General features: G+C 52.3%; 1 long non-coding RNA gene across 2 annotated transcripts; it reads right to left on the bottom strand.

Moving 5' to 3' along the window:
- Nucleotides 1-755: 755 nt before the first annotated feature.
- LOC102014944 lies at nucleotides 756-6,286 on the bottom strand. Of its 2 annotated transcripts, XR_264718.1 has the most exons (3): nucleotides 5,852-6,286; nucleotides 4,604-4,916; nucleotides 756-2,663 (listed from the first exon to the last, which is right to left on the bottom strand). It is a non-coding gene; the product is annotated as an uncharacterized LOC102014944 (long non-coding RNA). The 2 variants fall into 2 exon arrangements; XR_264719.1 differs by lacking the exon at nucleotides 4,604-4,916.
- Between the last annotated feature and the right edge of the window lie 1,893 nt (nucleotides 6,287-8,179).

Here is an 8,179-nt window from a genome sequence, read left to right as displayed (position 1 = left end):
CTCGCCAGCCCGCGCAGACTCGCGTGCACGCGCCAACCCCGGGTCGCCGCAAGCCGCCGCGAGCCTACGCATGCGCCCTCCAGAGCTGGCGGCAGCGCCCCTCAGAGCCCGGATGGAAAGTCACTGGCTGTTGCTAGTGACATTTCTGACCACGACAACTCCGCAGTGGGGGACTTGCCTGACAACGCGAGTGTCGCAGGGGTGGGCGTCGTGAGGACGGGCCTCAGAGAAGGACCTCATCCCCAGTGAAAAAGCTGACTGGACAAGGGATGTTGAGAAATACGGGATCGCAGAAGGAAGGAGAGCGAACCCGGGGTGGTGGGCCCGGACTGCGAAGCCGTCGAAGACCATCCAGAGGGCAGGCTCCAAGCTGAGCCAGTCCCACAGAACCGGACTCTCAGAAAAACCCTGGGAAAGGATAAACAACCTGGAAGGCCTCCTCCGCAAGCCCGCGGCAGTGACCTTGGGGATGAGAAGAGACTTGATGTTTCTCGGAGGCCTGGTGCTGCGGCCCCCAAGTTCTGTGCAGAGGAGGGGCCGTGGGCGTCCTGTCCGCGTTCACAGTCCGGGGTACACTATTCAGGATCATCTGCCTCTCACACAAGCCTCAGGCACTCTCTTGAGGGAGAACATTTCCCAGGAGAACCAAATAGTATTCCAAACCATTTGTGGCCATGTAGAGGACTTCAGTAGTTTGGACCCATTCTGCAAACTCAATTCTAGTGATGAGGAATATATGACATGGGATGTAAGCATTTCTTTTTTAAATTTTTTTTTATTATTATTTTTTAATTAGATGTCAGCATTTCTAATGTGACCTGTAATAATCCAGGAATCCCAGTGAATGGTGATGGCCATCCCAGTGGTCAGACCAGTTGCTCTCAGTTCTGGAAGGAGACCCATGCCCTTCCCCTGAGTATCTGAGCTGTTCCTCCCAAACTCTAGGGTGAATCAGGAAAGAGAAAGAAAAGCAATGCAGAGTCCCAACTTCCTGGTGTTTTCCCCTGACCTCATGAGTCACCCTTTGTGGGAAGCTGCCTCACCTCATTGGGCCTACTGGGATGAGGAAAGCTGCTCTCCCTGCGTTATGAGGATCCTCGATGAGTTTCTTCCTGCCCTGAAAGCTATCTGATTCAGCTTCATGTCTGGTGACTCCATGTGTATGTTTAGATTTCACAAGAGTCCACCTCTCAGCCTTGCTACTCCCCAGATGGGACCGTAGGATCACCTCGCCTCCCATTTCCTAGTGTACAGAGTTAGGATATTAGCAGCCCCTCAAGTAAGGGGCAAATGTAAGATTGTAAGAATGGAGCAGGGGTTATAAGTAAAACTGGACAAGTCCCTGCGACACACATGATAACTCTTCTATTTGGGGTTGTGATTTGTGTGTGTATGGTTTGTTTGTTTGTTTGCCATATTTCTCTTCCTGAAGAAGAAAAGACAAGCACCATGGGCAGATCAGTGGCCTGAACTTGTCCCAGCCCAGGCTGTTCAGGCTGCATAAATGCCACCACCAGTCGGTCTGGGTTGGACTACATGAAAAGGAAAAAGAATGTTTATTGTTTATGTTTTCTTTGACTCCGTAGGAGCTGTAGCTTCCCACAGATTCTAATCAGTATGCCCTGGATCCTGTGGGAGTAATTAGCCTTACCCAGCCAGTGGGCCTGGGGAGTTGCCTTCCTCAGAGTGGATTCCTGGCTGTAAGCAGACCTCCAGAGTCTTTGCTGCCTTGGTGACAAAGAGCACAGCATGGTGGACCCAGAGGACCTGGGAATGTGTGTGAGTGGTGCTCTTTCTCGTTCAAACTCTTGTAGTTCCCTGGCAAGCACGAGGTCATGAGTTCAATTCCTGGTACTAGAGGGGGCGGGGGACTCTTGTAGTTCCATTTCTTCTGAGGAACATCGCCAGGAACACACCTGTGCTGTCTACTTCCATCCCTGGTATTCAGCCCAGGCACTCTGGTGGTCTGGGGCTCTGATTCAGTCTCCCATGTTTCTCCTGTCCCACACATTATTTTCTCCCTCTTTACCTAGACTGGCCTTTTCATAGAAGGACCTTCTCTGACTTGTCTCTCACCTCATGGTCTGATGGAGCATGGTTCTCTATGCTGCTCTGAGCATTTCCCTCACCTGCACTTCTTAGGGGGTCCACCAACAACCAGGCTTACTAGCACCCCAGAAAGACATTAGTCTATAGCTCCTGATCACTCTATTCAGGCTCCTGTCCTAACACATAACAGGGAAGAGTGCTGAGGTTGCATTCAATTTCTCCTGCTGGAGGGGTTAGGAGCTATCTTCATTCGGGAGAATACACTGCACTTCACTGAACTTTATGAGAGTGAAAAAACAAATCTCCCAGTTTGTGCAAACCACCTGTGTGGTGTTACTAGTACCATTTCCTCTGGGTTCAGCTGCTGCCTGACCAGGGACAGGATAGATTTGCAATCCTACAGGAGTTCTCCGGCTCCCCAGGCTTCAGTAGTTGAAGCTGTCTTCTTTCCACATTGGTGAAGTCACCCCCTGAGGTTAGCTGGGTCAAACTGTCTTTCCTGCTTCCCCACACTGTCCAGTTCACTCTGAGCTGATGACTTCAGTGTGGCAGCTGCCACAGGGAGACTCAGGATCCAAAAGACGATGTCTGTGAGGCTGAAGCAGAATGACAAACTGCAAGCAAAAATAGGGGACAAAGAAAGCAAAGGTAGATGAAAATAAGGAAGCATAGCTGAGGACAGTTCTGGATGACACTGTGCCATAGGCTTTGGACTATTCCAGAGAGGCTGGGGGAGTGGGCTCCTATCTGCAGAGCTCCCTGAACTCTTCTTTTTACCATCATGCCCTTTTTGCTACCATGCTGCTAAGGCCTGTCTTTCCTGCCAATGAGAAACAACTCAGGAAATTGACTCCCTGGTCCACTCTTCCTCTGGGAAAGAGATGCAAAACTGAAGAGGGAGGAAAGGAAAGAGACCTAAAGAAGCAAAGGCTTTCTCTCCTTGCTGAAGTATGTTGGCTCCTCCACTGACACAAGGAATCAGGAAGCTCCCCACGCCAGCCTCAGCCTGGCATGAGGCCAAAAACAAGAGACCTGATCTTTGCCCTGGTCAGGAGGCCACCTGAAGTGGCTGAACCGCCTCCCTTGTATGCTGGAGTCTGTAGCTGCCATGGCTCTTGCTGGAGCAAGAAAATGGAATATAGCTAGAAGATACAGAATTGCTCCGTATCTGGCTGGCCCAATTTCCTTCCTGTTGCAGTGTGCAAATCTTTACTTGCATTATATGAAAAAGAGGCAGTAAAAATCATCAGAAATATTTACCACCAACCTAACCCCACCACCCATGCTCTTCTCCGGAGAATGGTAATTAAGCCCCACTACTATTAGAGTTACATGCATTTGAAGGCTTGTGATGACATGGAAAAATGGTGAAGCCCTAGTTTCTCCAGGTTGTAAACATCCAAGTCAAAACACGCTGTTTTCCTCGCCCCTCTGTGCTCCCTGAGGTGCGCCTCTGGTCTAGCTCTGCCTTTCTCTTGCATGCATGCAGAAGTTCTGCCTCCTTTAGTCTATGCAGACCCAACTACTACTCAGTGCCTGGCTCAGAGAAGACCGTGAGACTTGCCTTGACGAGCTCTCTTTGCAGGAGAGCGATGGCACACAAATCATTTCTAATAAACTACAGACAATGCTACCAGAATGTGTGTTGTGATCCTCCTCACTAGAATCCCAATTCCCATGGAGTGACACTTACCTCTGTTCTGTGTTTGGGGGAGAATAGGACCAGGTGTCTTTACACTAGCCCAGATAGTGAGTTCAGGCAACAGAGGTTCAGACATGGCTCTGAACAGGTCAGGGGAAGGGAAAATTTGCTGGGTGGCCCTTCTATCAGACTCACTTCCTCATGTCTTCAAGGAAGTCTTTTAGTAGAGGCTCTACTTGCTGACTCCTCTGTGGCCATCCTACTGCAAACCCAAGGACATTCATCAAGAATCAAACTTTACCTCCAGGGATCTCAGGTCATGAGACATGGTCACTCTTCTCCACTGAACCCATCTGTGTCCTCATCAGAAAAAATTATAGTAGGGTTTGTTTACATTACTACCTTTTATAAATGCCCAGGTAGTTCCCAGAAGCAACCAGAAGAGTTACTGCCTTCCAGGAAAGGTGGACAGAACAAGGCAGGGAATAAATCTCTGATGGTGAAGCCAAAGCCCTATGGCAAGTAGAAAGGTCCATAAGAACTTTGTGGCAAAGGTTCCCTCAGGTCTCTGTCATGATAGATGATTTCAGATGTTGTTTGTTTGGATTTTTTGAGACAGGGTTTCACTATGTAGTCCAGACTGGCTTTGAACTTCCAATCCTCCTGACTCAGCCTTCTGAGTGCTGAGATTTCAGGTGTGTACCACCGTGCTTGGCCAACTCAGTTAAATTTGGTAATTTTTCAGCTCTAGGATGAGGACGGTATTGCACTAGGCCCCAATGATATAGCAAGAGTGAAGATTGTTGAACTTACCCTATCTTCACTAACCTGATAATCACAAAGTCTGGCCATCTGCCTGTATCCTGCTCAAACTAGACTCTGAACACGGGGCCCTTAGTGCTGGACACTGACCTGCCCCCCAGTGATGGATGTGGCTGCTGCCTCACAACATCTTCAAGCCAGACTGTGAGGGCTGAAGTCACGTTCAGGCGTCAGGGTTGTCTGAGGAGAAGCCTCCCTGACTCCCCCAGATTCCAGGCTGGGTGGGAGCAGGTATCAGTTCAGTATAACATCTGGGTTCGCTCTGCTGTTTATGTATTAATAACTTCTCCAGCTGGGAGTCCTGGTGTAGGCATCAGCTTTCTGGGGAGGCAATCTTTCTGATAAACAGCTGACAGTGCAGACTGAGAATTCCTAGTAAGGCCAGGCACATGACGCACTCCATCTGTCAGCAAGAGACCAGCAAGGCCAAGTATTCAGCCACACTGCCCACCTCAGCTTTGCTAATGCTAATTCCAACCAAGCCCATTCCAAGCTCTGCTCCAGGGGTCTTCTTGAGGCTGGTGGGGTGATTACAACCTTCTCCCAGTCTTGCCCGACTCTGAGCCTCTCTGAGAAAGACAGAGCTCCAAAAACGGGCTAATGTGCTGCCTGGGACCCAGGGCAGGACTTGAAGGCCTGAGCCAGACCCATGTGGACCACAGTCACCGCCTTACAGCCTCTCACTGCACTGTCATCATTGGAGATAGAAAGATAGAAACTGGACTGGAGATAGAAAGACAGAGCTTCCCTCCCCTTCCTACACCACTCGCCCTTCGGACAAGCACGGGACATCTCCTTAAACACGCCTGATGCCCAGCTCCTTGCTCCAGCCAGGACTGTGTTCCCTGAGCAAGAAAGAGTTCATCCAGGACAAAGCTGGGCTCTCTCCTGGGCCCAAAGATAAACGTTTCCACCCCTCAGACGTTCCCCATCTCACGGTGTTATAAACTGAACCTTTCTGCTTCTCTCCCTGCCCAAGACCGTGCAGCAGAGGTACTAAGGGAAGCGCTGAGTGACTCTGGACCCCGGGACCTCTGGACCCCGGGTCCAATTCCATGCGAGGGGAGCTGATCTGGCGTCAGCTCCCGACCATTCTGGCGGGATTCCAATTTGGGATTTGCCCTCTACAGCCTGAGACGGTACTACCATGAGGACCGATGATAACGGCCATCCTTCCTGGCCTTAGGACCCCTGGCCATCTGCCGACTGGATGTTCCCTACTCTCTCCGTGTGTGCCGGCAGCTGTGGAGGGTCTTGGATAAAGGTGTTCCCCGTGTTCTCCAGGTGCCCCCACCTCAGGGGTGACCCAAAGAAAGAGTGAGCCACCAGCCACCCTACCTCCACCTGCTGTTAGTGCCTTGTCACCCGCAGGGGGACGGACTAGGAGAAGCCGACCATTCAAGTACATGCGCCTAGCCTGCTTTGAGGACTGTCAGACCCGCACTTCCGCGCGCCTCTAGGCGGTGCCCTCAGGAGCTCTCAGGCTGTGCGACTCCTAAAGAATTCAATAAGCGCAGGTTCCTCGCGGAGCAGCGGGCACCACAGGTGGGTCCCCTCGGGTTCTCAACTACACCTATCCAAACCCGAGGTCTGCTGTCCGGAGCCTCAGGAGCGCAAGCAACTGGAAGCCGGGGCGCTCACTCGCCCTGCCTGGCCTTCCTTTCCGAGAGAGCGGGAGCAGCTAGTGAGGGGCCGCTTCGCAGCGGGGACCCCACCCACACCCGCAGGGCTCGGTCTGTCCCGCCCACAACCCCAACGGCTCCGCCCCGCCCGGGTTCCTGCGCGCCCCGCCCTCTCCGCGTTGGCCCCGCCCCCAGCAGGCTTCGCCCCGCCCTGCCTTCCCCTGCGTCTTTAACCACGCCCACCGCCCGCCTCCTCAGCCCGGCTACTGCTGGCTGCCCAGTCCTCTGGCGCCACCTCCTGGGGGCCCTCTGGGCACTGTCCCCTCTTCGGCCCAGTGTGGCTGGCAGACCTCTTTGCGGGGCCGAGCGCAGCGACGGGCGGTCGGAGGCACGGCCAGGGTCGAGTTCCCCCACGCCCACCGTGAACTGTAGCAGCCGGGCCTGCGCACGCAGACCTCCACAGTGGGCAAACTTCTCCCCGTCTCGGCTGAGGCTGCAGGCCTCCTCCATCAAAGGTGAGCTCAGTAGGGTGGGTAAGGGCCCTGCCTGGGAAGCCTCAGTAGCCAGGTCTCCGTGCTGCCTCTACCCCAGGCTGTCCTCCACGGCCCCTCCCTTGGGAGCACCCCAACCCCTGCAGATAGGGAAATGGAACCCAGACGGTAAGGGTTCATTTAATCCCTTGCTGCGCTACAAATATATACAGTTTACTTATATTTTGAGCAGGATCTTGCTAAGTCACTGAATTACCAGATGGCCTCAAAATTGCCTTCTAGCCAGGCGTGGTGGGGCACACCTATAATCCCCAGCATTTTGGAGGCTGAGGCAGGACGATCACTGCTTGAACTACATAGTGAGACCCTGTCTAAAAAAATTGCCATCCTCCCTCTTCAGTAGGTGGGATAACAGGCATATGCCACTTCACCCGGTATGAACAAAAGTTTATTTTATTTATTTTTGTCTTTTTGAGACACGGTCTTGCTATGCAGTTCAGGCTTCACTTTGTAGCCCCCGCTGGCCTTGACCTCGCCACGATCCTCCTGCCTCAGCTTCCCAAGTGCTGGGATTACAGGTGTGCTCCACCACGCCCGACTTGAACAAGATTTTATAATAGAAAAATCCCTGAAGTGTTTGGGTCACCCTTAGAACTGAATCTGCCTCACACTAGCTGTGAGAGCCAGGCCATCTCTGCTCTCTCTCTGGGCCTGTTACTTTGCTTCCAGACAGTAGTTGGGAAGGTAAGCAAAGCAGAAAATGTGCCAGTGACTGGCCTGATCTCGATTTTTAAGGTATGTCAGTACATAGGCATGAAGCTCACCCTCCAGACTGATACTTTTTGGGGTTTTTTTGGTCTTTTTGAGACAGGGTCTCGCTATGTAGTTCTGACTGGCCTTGAGCTCACTTTGTAGCCCAGGCTGGTCTCAAACTCACAACGATCCTCCTGCCTCAGCCTCCCGAGTGCTGGGATTGCAGGTGTGCACCCACCATGCCTGCCTTTCTTGTTGTTGTGGTTGTTTTTTTTTTTTTTTTTAGACTGATACTTCAGTCACAGCTTCTATGCCTGAGAAGAGCTGGGGAAGGGCTTTTTCAGCTGGTTGGGAATGTGGGTAAGTGGCCTTCAGCCACTGTGCAACCTCTAGGGGGCAGGCTGGCCAGGAGCTCCTAAACCCCTAGGAGACTCTCTAGCCAACAGCCCTGGCCCGGATCTTAGCCCAGGGCAGTGCCTCTATGCCAGGAGACCATGCGGACTCTTGTCATACTCTGCCTTTTGTAGGGAGTGTGATGGCTCCTTTATCTCAAGTCTGTCTTCTGGTTCACAGAGTCTCTTAGGGCCCCTTCAACATCTGCACTGTTCTTATCCCACATATGGGGAAGCTAGGCCAGAGAGATCCCAGGAACTTGCCCAGGGCAGAGGAAGATGAGAAGAAGAGTCTTCTGTAGTCTTTTCTTACCATTCCTTTCGATCACCTGCTCAAAGACCTGAGCAGAGCTAAGCATCGTGGCATCTGCTCGGATCTCAGCACTTGGAAAGTTGAGGCAGGAGGAT

This window comes from Chinchilla lanigera, unplaced genomic scaffold, assembly GCF_000276665.1.
Source record: "Chinchilla lanigera isolate Chin_1 unplaced genomic scaffold, ChiLan1.0 scaffold00131, whole genome shotgun sequence".
NCBI classification, from domain to species: domain Eukaryota; kingdom Metazoa; phylum Chordata; class Mammalia; order Rodentia; family Chinchillidae; genus Chinchilla; species Chinchilla lanigera.
The sequence above is the reverse complement of the archived record's forward strand: the minus strand, read 5'-3'. Positions and strand labels throughout refer to the sequence as shown.